Below are 15,862 nucleotides of genomic sequence, written 5' to 3' on the forward strand. Positions count from 1 at the left end.
AGGGAAACTGAGGCATAAAGAGACTTGTTTTGAATTGCAGAGCAAGTCAATTTAAGAATTAAATATCAAAATTGGAGTCTCATTTCAAGTCGTTTCAAGCCTTTTAAACAATATGTAATCACACTTTTACTTCCTATGAGCCCATGTGCTAGTTATCATTATCTTCCCAATTTTTTTCTCATTTCTTGAAAAAGAATTTCATTGCTCTATAGATCAGCAAAGACTGGGTGGCCATTTTCCCTGGGTTGGAGGTTGGATTACAGACACTTTGAAATTTCTTCCATCTCCAAAGTTAAATGATTTCTTGAGCTGCTGAGATCTCATAGAGGAGTGAGTGACTTGAAATACATTACACAGTTGCCCTAACTCTAAAAAACTTATTAAAGTAGACCCTCTCTTTTTGTGACAAGGGGTTTCTCTGGCCTGCTGTTCTCTTGGTTTAAGTAAGAATACTATGGGTGGGGAGACTAAGAAGTGTACCTCCCTTCACATCAAGATTTAATGCACCTTCCTGCATGTGGAGGAAAAAGAAATGCTAACTTAGAACATGGAGTGTGAGGAACACAACCACATGTCTTAGACATGGGACCAATTAACATTTTAGCCTATGTTCTTCAGATGAGTTTTTCATTGCTACAAATACATTGTGGAGCAACCAAAAAAAAAGTCCCCTCACAACCCCCAAACAAAATCCTTAATCAACTAACAAGCTTTTTTCAGGTCAAGCTTAAAGAAAGTTATGCAAACTTTCACAATTCTTTGGCGGCAGCCTAATGATGTCTTCAGCGAAATACAGTATCAGAGGTTTATCAGGTTTCTAGGAAGCTCTTCATTGTGTTGTTGTAGAGTATATAAGACTGAGCAAACCTTGGCTGCATTTTGGGTTCATCAAGCATTGCAAATGATTCTTCAAATGTTTTGGGTTTGGTAAAACCTAAAACACATTTTGCCAAGCACTTTTCCTCCTTAATTTTTCAAACTATGTGTGTTTTAAGGAAAATTTGAACCATATGGTTTTGATTCATTTACTCTTATATCGTTGAAATATTTTTTTTCCTGCAGAGCCATTTGATATCCAAGAAGTTTTCTGAGACTTTGCTATATTCATTTTATTTAGACTTTTTCCTCCTTGAAAAGAGGAAGTTCTATTTGCAAATTCAGAGCCCACAAATTTTGATGATCTTCTCCATTCAGCCATTTCTTATACATTTGGTCTGAATCTGAGTTATTATGAACATGTTTTCTGCTTAGCTTTGAGCAGCTGGGCAGGTTTTGGTTTCTGGTTTAGGAACCAAACCAATAACAAAATAAGAAAATAGTTTTAAATTATCAAGGGTTTTACTTTTTTAGAAAGTTTAAATTTTATTAATGAGTTCCCCTGTGGGTAATATTTATAGTTGGGGAATCTCCTGTTTTGTCTTATTTCGAGCATATGATGATACCGTAGAAAGAGCATTTGTCTTTACAATTCAATGGCTCTTGTTCAATTCTCATCTCTGATGCTTTACAAGCTATGCAGTCTCCCTGGGCCTCAGTTTCCTAATCTGTAAGATGAAGGGACTGGACCCAAAGCTTCTGAGGTCTTGCTCAGTTTTAGAGCTGGGATCCTAGCATTTTGTGTTAGGTTAGAAAGACTGCCTCTCTCTTTTACTCAGCGGCTCAGCAGCAAAGAGCAGATCTGCAGATCTCATCAGATTGATTGACTTTTCATCTGTTAAGTCTGGTTTATTCATCAGAACCTTGTAGAGATAAGAAATCCTCTTTAGACTAGATGTAGGAAGGGCTGATCTTTGAATGAAAAAGGTAATGATTTATGGTTTAAGGGACACTAGCATTCAAGTATTGTCCTCCATACTCATTTCACAAAAGAAAGCCTTCAACTTAGCCAATGAACCAACCGCCTTTAAAGTATAATGTTAAAAATTGAGATTATTAGTGTGTAATGTATGTAAATTGCATATTTGGTGTCAGCCACGCTTATTATGAAGCTTCTTGGTTTCATGCATATATTTATTAGACTATCGTGGTTCCATTTCAAATTAGATTTCAATTGCTCAATGCAGTTTCTTTTGACAAACATTTGTTAATCCTGAAACTTATTAGGGAGCAGCATTTAAGCGTTAATATGTGTACACAAAATTCAAGACTGCTTTTGATTTGGCTTGTCATTTTCAGACAACAGCATTAACAATTATCTCAAATTCTTCAGATGCAAGGCAAGACAATGACTCTTTGTCAAAACATGTTTCTTTCAATTGAAGGTGTATGAGTTTACTACAGATCAGATTGTTATATGAATGGAATATAGTGATTAAGAATGGTTTGCTGAGTTCTTTCCCTTCTCCTACTTATCCCCCTCCCTTTCTCCTAGTCCGCCTGTCTTTGACGTAGGAAGAAAATCTTTTTTACCGTGGCATGGGAATCCCTTGACCTTTTCTTGTACTGGTGATAGATGGAAAGGTAGCAAGGCTTACCCTTTTCCATGAGGATCAGGCAGCTTCTGTTTCTGAAGAGTTATTTTTCCTGAACTTTTTTTTTGGGCACGAATCCAGCAATTACAAGATGACTAGGATTGTCGACAGTTGGGCCATTTATTTTGTACATTTAACACATAGGTTACAAATCCTGCTGTCCCCAGCTTAGACTGTTCTTACCACTAAGAACCAGACAAGCAGGTGGCTACAGCATATTTCCTGGTTGATTCATAACCCTTTCCCACCCCCCACCTCCATGCTTTTGAAAAACTAGTTCATGACGGAAAACAGATTAATAGGACTGGAGAAGTGTGTTTTTGGAAGCAAAGCTCAGTAACAGGGATATCCTGTGCAAAGGGAACAGGTCTTCAAGACCTTAACAATTCATTCTTTTCCCTGTAGGTAGGCAATACCCACAGTTTGCCTTCTGAAACTTTGGAAGACTCAAGCTCAAGAATGAGTCATCCATCTCTGGCTGTACAAGGAAAAGCCACCAGGCCTTGAAATGCTTCTCAGTGCTGCTGTATTAGAGTTTCAAGATGTTCTGCTCCATGTTGAAAACTTTGTTGTTAATCCATTTATTGAGTCCACATCATGTCGGAGTTGGCCATGTGCCTTGGTGGTGCTCTGTAGGTCTGTGGTTGCTACCCCTCTAGTATGGGAGCCTCCTGGTTTTTGTCAGCTACAGCATGCAAGCTTGCATCAGCTGCCACTTTGGAAACTATAATAGATGCAAGTACTTGGCCAGTATTTTCTTATTTTCCTTCCTTCCTTCTTTCCTTCCTTTCTTTCTTCCTTTCTTCCTTCCTTCCTTCCTTTCTTCCTTTTTTCCTTTTTTCCTTCCTTCCTTCCTTCCTTCCTTCCTTCCTTCCTTCCTTCCTTCCTTCCTTCCTTCCTTCCTTCCTTTTTCCCTTTTTTCTTTCCTTCTTTCCTTTCTTCCTTCTTCCTCCCTCCTTCTGTTCCTTTCTTCCTCCCTCCTCCATCTCTTTCTTCCTCCATCCTTCCCTCCCTCCTTCTTTCCTTCCTTCTTTCCTCCTTCCTTCATTTCTTTCTTCCCTCCTTCTTTCCTGCTTCTTTCCTTCCTTCCTTCCTTATTTCCTTCCTTCCTTCCTTCCTTCCCTCCTTCCATCCATTCTCCCTCTCTCCCTTCCTTCCTTCCTTTTTAACTTCCTCCCTTCCTCCCTCTTCTCCTTTCCTTTTTTTTTTATTTTAAGGAAGCTAATAATTGCAAATAGCAGAAACTTGGATTTTGTAGCCTAAAAGGACAACGACCCAAAATCCCTTTATGTTGAACTAATTTTAATAATAAATTCCCTTGTCAGGAATGTGGATTTGGAATATAGGCTTATAATTACATGGAATATTCCCTTCCATTTTAGGCCCATTGAAACTACTCTGACCATTGAGGATCAAAGTATGAGCATCCTGCTGTAACTAAGCTACTAGAATTAAAAGTTTTTCTTTGTAGTCGGTAACACACAGAAGAGTCATACTAGCATCAAGTCTGAGGCCAGTGGCCTGAATCAACCCTTTATATGTGGCTGGAATGCAATGCAAAGCTTTTAATTCATTACTGTATTTGCAAAATGGCAATATCTACAGAAATCTGAATACTTGCATATTTATTCAATTAGGGGCTGAATGTGGGCTTTGTACTGGGCAGACACAGAAGACTCGATTCAGTCATTAGTTGTGTACTATTTGTGGGTCTTTTGGAAGAATGTGTCCTTGAAAAACAGTCTGGGTTTCATCAGAGGTGTATGCATTTCAGTGAACAGTGTAGCATTAAAAATAAAGCCCACTCTCAACACTGAGTCAGGGCTTGGTCAGTTCGAGGTCTGACAGAACACTTTTGTGAGGGGACTCAGTGTGGTCCCCATCTCTCAGTGAGCGAAGCTGGTATGTTTTTGCCAAGTTGACTTGTCTTTGCCAACTAGTAAGCATACAGAATCCTGATGTGGGACTGAGTTGATACTTATCTATTTGGGCCACGAGATGGTATCTCCATAGTTTAATCACTTCTTGCTTCTTTCCAAAGCAAAAGAATCAAACAATTATTTTGAGGATAATTAAGAGAGTACTTGTGGCTACTTTAGGCAGTCTGGATATGTAATCTAATCTGGCTATTCTTTACCTTTTTGGTGCCATGGATCTCTTTGAAACTCTGGCAAAAACTTATGAATGTCTTTTAAGAATAGTTATATAGAATAAAATATACGGGTTTATAATATTAAGATGAAGTTATAATTTAAAAAAGTTTACAGACTCGAGAATAAGAACTCTTGAGTTCATCAAACTGTGATATTAGGTCTGAAATTTGATCCCACTCTGCCCTGTTGTTGTTTTTTTTATTTTATTTTTATGTTCGGTTCCCAATTCTCTCTGTTCTTCTAGTCCCTCCTCCATCCATCGAGAAGGCAAGAAATATGATCCCATTCTTTGCATCTGATCCTTGATTTTGTAGAATGTCATAGAAAGGAACACGTGGGGTTCCATAAAAGAGTTCATTTTGAGCTGAAATGATTTTCTTGATTCTTTCTCAAGGGAAGGCATCTTTCTTTCAAGGCCATCTCTTTTGATGTCCAGTTCTTCACTCTGGAACAATTCCTTCTTTGTAGGTACCAGGAATAAAGAAAAAGAACAATAATATTGTAGATAAACTGATTCAGGAGACTGTAAACTTCTTGAGAGCAGGAATTATTTTCATTTTATTTTAGAAGTGTCTGACACAGCCAAGGAATTCATAAATGCTCATTGAATAATTAAAATATAAAAGAGAGGAAAGAAGTGAAATCACCATTGAATAATTATTAGGTGATTCATTATGCAGTGAAGGCTTACATTTTTGTAAGAAAAAAGAATGGGAAAGTAATGGGAAAGAAAAGAAAGAATAGCCAACTGAATTGGAAAACAATTGCAATGTAGGTAGGCCTCATTGACCTGAACATTGCCCTGAAATTTTAAGAGAACTTGATTATTACAAATTCAACTACTTCTGGGCATTTGAGCTCCTGGACCAGTTGGTTTAAATGGCTATTGCTCTGATTACTTGCAACAAAGTGGGGCAGTGAAAAGGGGCTACTTCAGAGTTGTTCTGAGGAGTGAATGATGAAACATAAGGTAAAGACTTTAAAAATGAACTTTTTTTTTTAAAAGAAAATTACCATCATATTATAGCAGTCTCTAACATTAATTAGAATCTCAGTAGAAGAAATAAACAGTATGTATTCTTTTTGACAAGAAAGTTAAAGGCAAATGCAGAAATAGAGGAGTGCCAAAGTAAAGGAAATCATTCTAATTATTGAGGTCCATTATTTGGATTTTTTGTAAGTTTTGGGATGTATAATATATTGATATGGATTGGAAGATGGTAATTCTAAATTACCTCATATAAATAGGAAATTTCCATCTCAGTAGCAGATGTAATGTGATGAGCTTAACAAATAACACAGTCATACTGTTTTTTTTTTCATACTGTGTTAAAACCAGATTTATCTGAGCAATAATGATGATAATAGCAGTGTGAGGCAGCAGGACCTAGTGGATAGAAAGTAGGTCTTGGATGAGGAAGGTCTGAGTTCTTGTCTTGCCTTTATCATTGTATATTAGTTGTGTGACCATGAAAAAATAACTTCTCTGTAATCTTGGCAACTCTCTGAGATTCTAAGTAATAAATTAAAACAATAAATAGTTCCATACATCGATGGAATAACAGATCAGGACTGCCTTGAGCCCCCCAAAATGAGAGAGAACATGGTATAATAGAACTAAATCTGAAGTTCAGAAAACCTGAATTTTAATACTATCTTAGGTAATTATCTGCTGGTCAAATTAAGCTCTCAGCTCAGTTTCCTCATCTGTATGTATGAGGATCAAATAAGATAATGTGAAATGTTTTGCTATCCTTAACACAAATGTCAGTTATTATTACTATTTCTGAAAATATAGACTGTATGTTTTTCATTCTTTAGGGAAAAAAGATGAATCCTCGGAGGGGAACATTCATTTTACCTAGTTGAATATGAGTTTGGGGTGTGTGTGTGTGTGTATTTGTAAAATGTATGTTTCTTTTTTTCTATATCCAATGTATTTGGCATGGCATCAGAAAGGAGTGTGTATTTCAGAAAGGCTAAGTAACTGTAATGAATAATAATAGGGCAAAGATAATGGAAGCTGATACCCTACAACTCAGGCATTTCATTAGGTTAGAGATAATGATAGAATCATAGCTGATGAAACAGGTTTTTGGATGCAGGGAGTCATGTCATATCTGTGGACCAAGCCAAGCCATTTGGAATCAATTACTAACATTGATAGGACACTAAAATACTAGAGGACCATGTCATAAAGGGACTGATTTTAATCCCTTTGTATCTAATGACTGATCTGATAGAAACAGTGATAGAAACTGTTATTCAATAATTATTTATGTATACCTCTATGTTTTAGGCATGATTCTCTTATGGGGGATACAAGATAAAAACTCTGTTCTCATGGAGCTCACATTTTATTATCTTGTAGAACGGTAACGGTGATAACCCCATAGACAAATTTGCTGGGCCATCTACAAGCCATTTTAAAGATCAAGGAGCTAGAATGAGTTTTTATGTGGGAGAGAACATGGCATCCTATTCCCCCTGGACTCACTCTTCCAAATTGCAATAGAATAACAGGTTATGTTTTTCAGAGAGAAATGATCACAGCTTCCTTCAGGGTTCCAGGGATAATTCTGAAGAATTATAATTCATTCTTTCACAAGCCCCAACAGGGATGCTGTCCAGTAATGATCAACTGTAATATCAACTTGCTTATAAAAGAGAGTATTTATTGAAAAGCTATAAAGAAAAACTACAAAGCATCCTTCCCCTCTGAACAAATACCCGGTTCCTAAGGGGAGTGAGCACAAAGGTAATGAATGATACACACATAAAGGAGTGAAAGGGTACCTCACAACTGCTGGTTCTGGGAGTCCTTTTCTCTCTTTGTGGAGTTTCCACCAAGTTCATTGATAGGTGGGTTACTTTCTAGGGATCTTTAGAGTATTGGATATTTATGGGTGGCTTGACTGATGAATCAATCTGTTGTTGGGCTGGGTCAAGAACATCCACTGGCTGTTACACTGGCTCCTCACTGCACTTAGATGCTGCTCTTATCAGCTATTATTGCTGATGGGATTTATGAAGGCTTTGATAGATCTCCCTAGTTCCTTAGGCACCTCTTTCTTAGAATACTTCCTCACATAAGATCAAGAAAGAAAAGAAAAAGAGTTGCTATGAGTTTATGGAGACATGGTGGGAAATAGAACAGCCTCCGTCTCTCTTCCCACATGGAGGCTAAAATCAGTTCTGGTCTTGCTCATCAATAGGAAGGAAAAACAAGAATCAGAGAGTAGGATGATTGATCCTTTTGTATGTCATCTCGGTTCCAGCTTTAATGTCTTGAGCCCTTTAGGCTCCTCATGAATCATAAGACAATTTGTGACTTCATAGCACTATCCCTCCAGTCACTCAGAGCTGGAAGTAAGCTTATCAAAGTCTCCACATGTTGGGCTGAAACCAGGGAGGAAATACTGCACATGTTCTGTATAACCTACTAGAAAAGACAGATTTAAGTCTGCTCTAAGGACTGAGTCCTCAATGGCCAGACCTCCCATGATGTTACACAAGATCACAGATCCTAGATTTAGAGCTGAAAGTTATGGGTTCAAAACTCTTGGATCAGATACAGTTTGTGAATTTGGGTAGAACATATTGTTAACTTGGTGATGGAACATGTTCTGGCATCAGCCTCCAAGGAATATTGTGTTTTCTGTCATCTCACAGGATCATAGTCCAGAGTTTGGTAATTTGCTTAAATTCAGACAAGTAAGAAGCAACAGAAGGGAGATTTGAATTCAGGTCTTTGATGCTAGTAAATTTATAGTTGGAAAAAAGCTTTAAACATCATGTAATTTAACTTCCTTATTTTACATTTAGGAAAATCAAGGCTCAGAGAGATTCAGTGAATTTTCTAAGATTGCTCAGGTACCAAGTAGGATCTGGTACCACATGTCTGCTTAGAGGTTTGTTGATTGGTTTGTCTCCTTAGTCTTTAAACGAATGTTTACTTTGCCCCATGATGGTAGTCCATTACAAATAGCCAAAGGCATATTTGTCTAAAGTTTTACCATGAATTTCCATCATTTTTTTTTTTTTTGGAGCATACATAAGATATAGAGAGGTGGCCAGGAAGACCAGAGTTCAAATTCAGTTTTTGATACTTATGTGTCATATGACCCTGCTTATCTTTTCCTCCACTCTTCCCCCAATCCTGAATCTTATCTTCAGTTTTATTTTTAAATTGGATGTAGCTGCACATTGATTACTTACAGAATGTGACACAAAGACAAAATATGTATGGAAAATCTCTATTGCTTATTCTGTTCCTTAGTTGTGCCTTCTCTCTTCCCTCTTCTTTCTCTAGTGATATAATTAGGAATTAAAGTTGAATTCAGGTTTCACTTCTTCAGGTAGAGAAAAGGCTATGATATGTATGTTGTACTCTGCTTGTGATAGCTAAAGAAACTACTCAGATTTAGGACCTTAGCAGGCGGTTGTCAGCAACAGGGGCAGATCAAGTAAACTTGAAGAAAGGAAAAGAAACTTCTTGGTAGAATTGGCATATTGCATTTCCTCAAAACAGGTAGACTTCCAAGGCAAAAGCCAATGAAGAGCTCTGCGAGATAATTTTAATTTATACCAGCTTAGTTTGCATTTCAGAATCGAGTTGTGTACCCGACTTCACAGTGGCTTACAACATTATATGTTTGTTGGGGAGGAAACAGGGCAGCAGTGATTCTTTAAAGGGAAACAACATGTGTTCACTTCTGGATATTTTTACTTTGCAGGCTGTTAAAAGACAGACTTAAAAAAAAAACTGCAGTGCATTTTAGTTCTGGGGGATGCCTAAGTACCCCAGAGCTCTTTCCCTCTGGAAGGGACAATTAATAGCTTATGTGTTCTGATATCCTCATGAAATTAAAGCAAGATATGCAGCCCACTTTCCACAGGCATTTTCAGACAATTCAGCACACACTCATTAGGCACTTGCGATGTGCAAGGCTTTGTGCTAAGTCTCTGAAATATAAAGACAGTATGACAGGAACCCTGCTCTCAAGGAGCTTACAATAGATGACATTTATACAGCTCCTTAAAGTTTTCAAAGTGCTTTATGGGATTAGCTCATTTTATTCTCAGGAGAAGTTCGTGAGGTAGGTAGTACAAATATTGTCACTCTTCCTTTTTAATAGATTTTCTTTATATATATATATATATTCTCTTCTTTATAGAAAGAAATTGAGAGTAGGTGACTTCTCTGAGATCACATGGCTAGAAAGATTCAGAGGTAGGGTTAAAGACTAGTTTTCTAGAGACAGTTAAGTCTATCACTGATTCCACTTTGGGTATTCACCCATCTACCAGTTCCCATTATAAACTAAAAGTCAGGAAGAAGAGAAATATAAAAATCACAGTAATATAAGTAATGTAAAGTGTGAAAGTATGAATGAAAAAGGTTAGTAAAGTACTACAAGGATTCATAAACTGGGGTCTGTGAAATGAAAAAAATACTTGATAACTATTTTGATGTAGGTTGTTTCATTTGCAATATTGTGTATTTTATGCATTTAAAAACACTCTAAGAATAGGTCCATGTTCATAAGTTTCACCAATTTTCAGAGAGAGAAAGAGAGAGACAGAGACAGAGACACAGAAAGAAAAGAGGCAGAGAGAGACAGACAGATAAAGAGAAAGAAAAACAGAGAAAGAGACAGAGACAGAGAGAGACACACACAGAGAGAGACATACAGAGGAGAATGAAAAAGAGAGACAGAGAGAGACACAGAGACCGAGAAGACAGAGAGATTGAGAACTCCTGTATTACAAGAATCTAGAGTAGAGAGAAATTTTAAGCTGCTTGTGAGAATATGAAGAATTTGACTTGAATATAGCATATGTGATGAGAGGAATATAAATGAGACTAGAAAGAAAGATTGAAGTCAGGCTTTGGAAGTCTGTGAGTGTTGTGATCAGGAGTTGATACTTTACCTGGAAGGCGATGGAGAATTAAGTGATGGGTTTTGAGCAGAGGTGGGACTGGTGCCCAGTGATGGGCTTCCTCAGGTAGAGAAGGACAGATTGGAGACAGGAAGCAGAAAGAATAATTCAGGGGCTTCGAGAAGAAGGCAAAGTGTTTTGAGGACTGCAGACATTCTAGAGAAAATGACTGACAAAGTGATGTGCTCATGTGCTCGTCCTTCGGAGGACTGCTGGGGGTCTGAGAAATTTTCTGAAGCGAAAAGCATTAACAGCAGGTAACATCATTCCTCCTTGAAACAGTTTGAGAGTCTCTGTGTTAAGTGATGAATGAGGGTATCTGACCCACATCTGTTTTACATTAGAATGGAACATTGCCCTGACATCGTCAGGAGCATTTGTCAAGATTCCCTGGACAGAGCTTCTGTAAATTATATGCCGCAAATGTGTCAGGGTCAGATAAGAGGATATCATTAACGCCACTGAAGTTTACTCAGGATTCTGTCAGTCCAACTTAATATGTTAACGGCCAACAATTTTCCTTGAGCTGTTTCATTAAATCTTTCATTCATGGGAGTAGAAAAAAAATATGTATCTCTACCCTTCCCCCCAATAATGCACATGTTCTTTTCTCATAAATCATATTAATTGCAGACATGGTCACAAAGCATATTAAATGCAGGCATGCGTAAATGAATTAAAACATATGAGAATTTTATTATGCCTATGGTGGGTCAAATACCAACTGTATTAATGGGCAAGAACCTTTCTTTACACATATAAGCTTTTTTTTTTTTTCCCTTAATGGGTTTTATTTTGTTGCTAATCGGTAGACGATATATAATTGTTCCTAATGAGCCAGAAGCCACCATCTATTCTTAATCCTTCCACGAGTGAAAAAATACTCAAATTCATTGGTAGGGTTTTCATTTTTGGAAATAAATCGATCCAGTATGCTGCTCTTGATTTAACCTGCCTTGAAGTTTTAGATTCAGAGAAACCATTTAATGATATCTATATTTAGAGACATATTCCACAGAATCGCTTAAACACAAATCATTCCCATAATTTCTCACAGAACATTAAGGCCAGGCTTATGTATCATTTAAAGGATACTTAAAATACTCTGTAAAAAATCACAAGCAACATAAATCATTGTCACACTACTCCCACACACTCTCTTTTCATTCGGCAAAGGCAGAAAGTTGTAGAAATTGTGAAGAATTCCTTCGCTCAAGCTGAATTAAAGCGGGCATTTTACCCTCAGTGGCTGGCTAGGTAAGCACCGGCCATGCCCTTCCTGTAACTCCTTGTATGGGTGATAAGGTCATGAGCCATACTTTGAGAGAAACCTCTGCCTTCAGGCGACTTCCCGCTTAGAGCTTTCAAACAGACATGAGCAAAAATCTAATTATTTAGATGCTAATCAATTGCAGGATAATTCCTAAGGCATTCGAATCCGAAGTAGATATTTTCAGGAAAATCTCTCCTGTTTAAATTTAGATTTTTCAGCCTTGAAGTCACAAACACAGAAACTTAACTATTAAATGACTCCTGAAATGGACAGAATTGACTGAAAAAACGATGAAGAAATGATTTTTTTTTTTTTGGGGGGGGAGGAGGAATTGTTCCTGGGGCTAAAATATGGCTAGTATTTATTTTATTTATTAGTCTTTTGGAGGGAGGGAACCCCAAGAAAGTAAATTCTTATTATTAATCAGGCTAGTGTCCTGTGTATAAGACTTAACAAAAAGAGCATTGAAAGTGCTTGAAGTGTTTGAAGCAGGACCACATCTGGTCAGTTGAAATAAAAAGGAAAAGAGAGCCTTACACCAATGGGTCTTGTGGAGGAAAAAGAAGCACCCAGATGTGCACAGTAATTTGCTAAATCATTTTAGATTCTCGATAAACTCAGTGCATTTTCAATTGAGGGCATAACCAGAGTGTGTGTGCCAAGACAAATATTTTCCAGACACATAATTTTAAATGTAAATCTTAATTTGGCCTGCAGTTTTTATCTTTTAAATTTAATCTCACAATAGGAAAATTAATTCAAGGGAAATATGGCATGAAGCAAACATAAAGAGTTCCTTTTTCCTGAACCATATAATTTTCCAATCAGATATAAACAACCTATCTGGAATTCTGAAACTGGAGAATAAATCAAAAGACAGCTTGGAAAATTCCTCTAATAAATGAGGAAAATCGACAGATACAACTAGGAATCTATAAGTCAAAATGCAGAATTAAAAAAAATTAAAAAATATCCTCCCAAAGATTTGAGATTGTATATAGTACATTTTGATAAAGGATTATGACATTTGGAACCTTTTTTTAGATTTCTTTTAAACAGTAGCCACCCAAAATGTGCAAAAGAAAAAAAAAAAACCTTTCAGACTACACAAAATTCAGCGATTTTACAAAAGAAAATCTCTGGTGATTCCACATACCCAACTTATCTTATATTTACTGGAATTGAATTTGGAGAAACAAATGAAAAGCTGTGGAATTTTTCTTCCCTCCTTTTGATATTGCCTGTAAAAGACAATTCAATTGTACTTGAATTAGGGTGTGTTTTGTCTTTAATTTTTTAAAATGACCATTAAATATATATTTTAAAATTAAATAAACAGTAAAAATGCCAGCAAGTAATCTAGGATTCATAAGCCATTCCCCTTATAAGAAATAAAAAATATATATGTGAATTGAATTTTAAAAAGAACAAAGAATTTGTTTAAAATAGATTAAATTTAATCACTAATCATAAGTAATTGCAAGAAAAATGCATTTAAAAATAATATGAAAAAATATTTTGCCAAAGTCCTTATAAGGAAAATACAACTGGAAAATATTTTCTGTCCATGTTGGTGGTGCTCTAAAAAGCTCATTTCCCAAGCTTTACTTGCTGGAGAAGAAATTCCTATAGCTTCCCTCCCACCACATGAAATACAGAACTGCCTTTTAAAGAAACAAACATAAAAGTGTAATGTGACTCTTCCATAGAGACTTGAGGTTTTAAATTATGTTAAAGGAAAGTAAAGTATATATTTTCTATTGATATTTCAAATATATATTTTTGATCTTAATTTCCTCATCAATTTCTTCATTTTAACTCATCTGCAGCAGTAACAAATAACAAAAAAGCCAACGTTTTGCATCAATCTAAAGTCAAATAAGGAAAGTCGAAATACAAGTTTGGATAGCCACATCTTTTCTATTACAATCACTTACAAACTTTAATTTGAGAGGCCAGGTGAGAGCTTTTGGAAGGATACTCCTAGATAACTCCTTTGAAGAAGTGGTGTGCCTAACAATAGAACTTATTATCAGAGGTGTTAAAAATGGGATTTATGTAGAATTTCTAATTATGGGGCTTTTTCAAAAGAGCAGATTTAACAAAACTCCCATAGTTCTTCCTTCATGATGATTTCTTCCAGAAGTCTAACAGAATTCCAGTGTTTTCCCTTTCTTTCTATCACGTTAAAGAAATCGTCTTCCCATAAAATAAGATAAAAATGAGAACCACTCAATTTAGTATTTAAAATCTTACATAGCTGGGCTCATTTGTGGGTCTCAACTTCACCCTATTTACCCCATTCCAGGCAAGTCTGTCTGCTTGGCTAACCCCAACAATTTATGTCCTGTCTCTTGTCTGTGCATATTTTTCTCAGGCTATTTCCCTTTCTCGGAAGGGGATCCCATTTTATCTTCATCTTCCAGAATATTTTTCTTCTAAATTTCAGCTACTATCATCTTCTCTGAGAAGTCTAACCTGATTCCCACCCCACCCCCACTTACTCAGAACTTTCTGTATTTTGCCCCAACACAAGAGACAAAGGAAGGGAAGGGAAGGGAAAGGGAAGGGAAAGGGAAGGGAAAGGAAAGAGAAGGGAAAAGGAAGGGAAAGGGAAGGAAAAAGGAAGGGGAATGAAAGGGATTCTATCTCATAATATACTGATTGATATTCATATTATATACCTCCCCTCATGACTGGAATCTAAGGTCATGCAGGCTCGGATCTATGTCACTGACCAAAGATGACAGTATTTTAAATTGTCTAGAGCTAGAAGGCCATGTAGTCCAGACCCTTAATCAGCACTGAATTGAACCTCAGAGGTCACCTTGTTCCACCTCTTCACTTTACAGATGAGGAAGCAGAACTCCAGGGATATCAGTCAGGTCAGGATACTCAGTGATAGACTTGAGATTCAAACTCTGATCTTCTTCCAAATATGGTGCTGTTTTCATTATGTTGCAGTAGGATGAAAAACAAAACAAATTTTGCATTTTTTCAAGGGTGATCATAGTACTATGCACTCAGGGAAACCAGTGAATTTATGAACAATATGTAGTGAGTTATCATTAAAGCAGTTGCAAAAGATGGTCATAGGATTTAGAATAGGAAAGGACCATAAAGACCATCTATTCAAAACACTTCATTTTATATAGATGAAGAAACTGAGACAAAAACTTTTGGCACTTCATGGTGTGTACATTTTAAAGTGTTATGTAAATATGAGTCCTCCTGACATTCTTTTTTTTCTTTTTTGTCGCCTACTTTCCCTATTTCTCCCTTTCTCTCATTCCATTTTTAACTCCTTCCCCTTCCCTTTTCCTTCTCTTTGCTCCTTTCTCAGTTTTCCCTTCTCTCCCTTCCTTTGTCCTTTCCTGTTCTCTTTCCTTTTCCCTCCTCCTTCCTTCTTCCTTTTCTTCTTGTCCTCCTGTTTTCACCTTTCCCTTCCTCCACTTCCTTCCTCCTTCTATTTCCCCTTCTTTTCTCCCCACCTCTTCTCTAATTTGCTGCACCTCTTCTTCTTCTCTTTCTCTTCCTTCTGGTCCATCTCCTCCCTTCCCTCTTCCTTCCCTTTCTCTTCCCTTCCTTTCCCTTCCCTTCCCTTCCCTTCTCTTCCCTTCTCATCTTTCCTCCCTTTCCTTCCCTTTCTCTTCCTTTTTCCTTTCCACTTCTTTTCCCCTTCTTTTCTCCCCACCTTTTCTCTAATTTGCTGCACCTCTTCTTCTTCTCTTTCTCTTCCTTTTTCCTTTCCACTTCTTTTCCCCTTCTTTCTGCCTTTTCCCCTGTTTTTCCTTCCCTCTCCCTTTTCCTTCTCTTTGCTCCTTTCTCAGTTTTCCCTTCTCTCCCTTCCTTTGTCCTTTCCTGTTCTCTTTCCTTTTCCCTCCTCCTTCCTTCTTCCTTTTCTTCTTGTCCTCCTGTTTTCACCTTTCCCTTCCTTTCCTTCCCTTCCCTTCCTTTCCTTTCCCTTCTCATCTTTCCTCCCTTTCCTTTTATTTCTCTTCTCTCCAACTTCTCTTCTTCCT

At 37.1% G+C, this 15,862-nt stretch overlaps 1 protein-coding gene across 1 annotated transcript in view; it reads left to right on the forward strand.

The window, feature by feature from the left end:
* PAX3 (paired box 3) overlaps positions 1–15,862 on the forward strand; it is a 107,813-nt gene that overhangs the window by 85,734 nt on the left and 6,217 nt on the right. The window lies entirely within an intron of this gene.

This window comes from Antechinus flavipes, chromosome 3, assembly GCF_016432865.1.
Source record: "Antechinus flavipes isolate AdamAnt ecotype Samford, QLD, Australia chromosome 3, AdamAnt_v2, whole genome shotgun sequence".
In the NCBI taxonomy this organism is placed as follows: domain Eukaryota; kingdom Metazoa; phylum Chordata; class Mammalia; order Dasyuromorphia; family Dasyuridae; genus Antechinus; species Antechinus flavipes.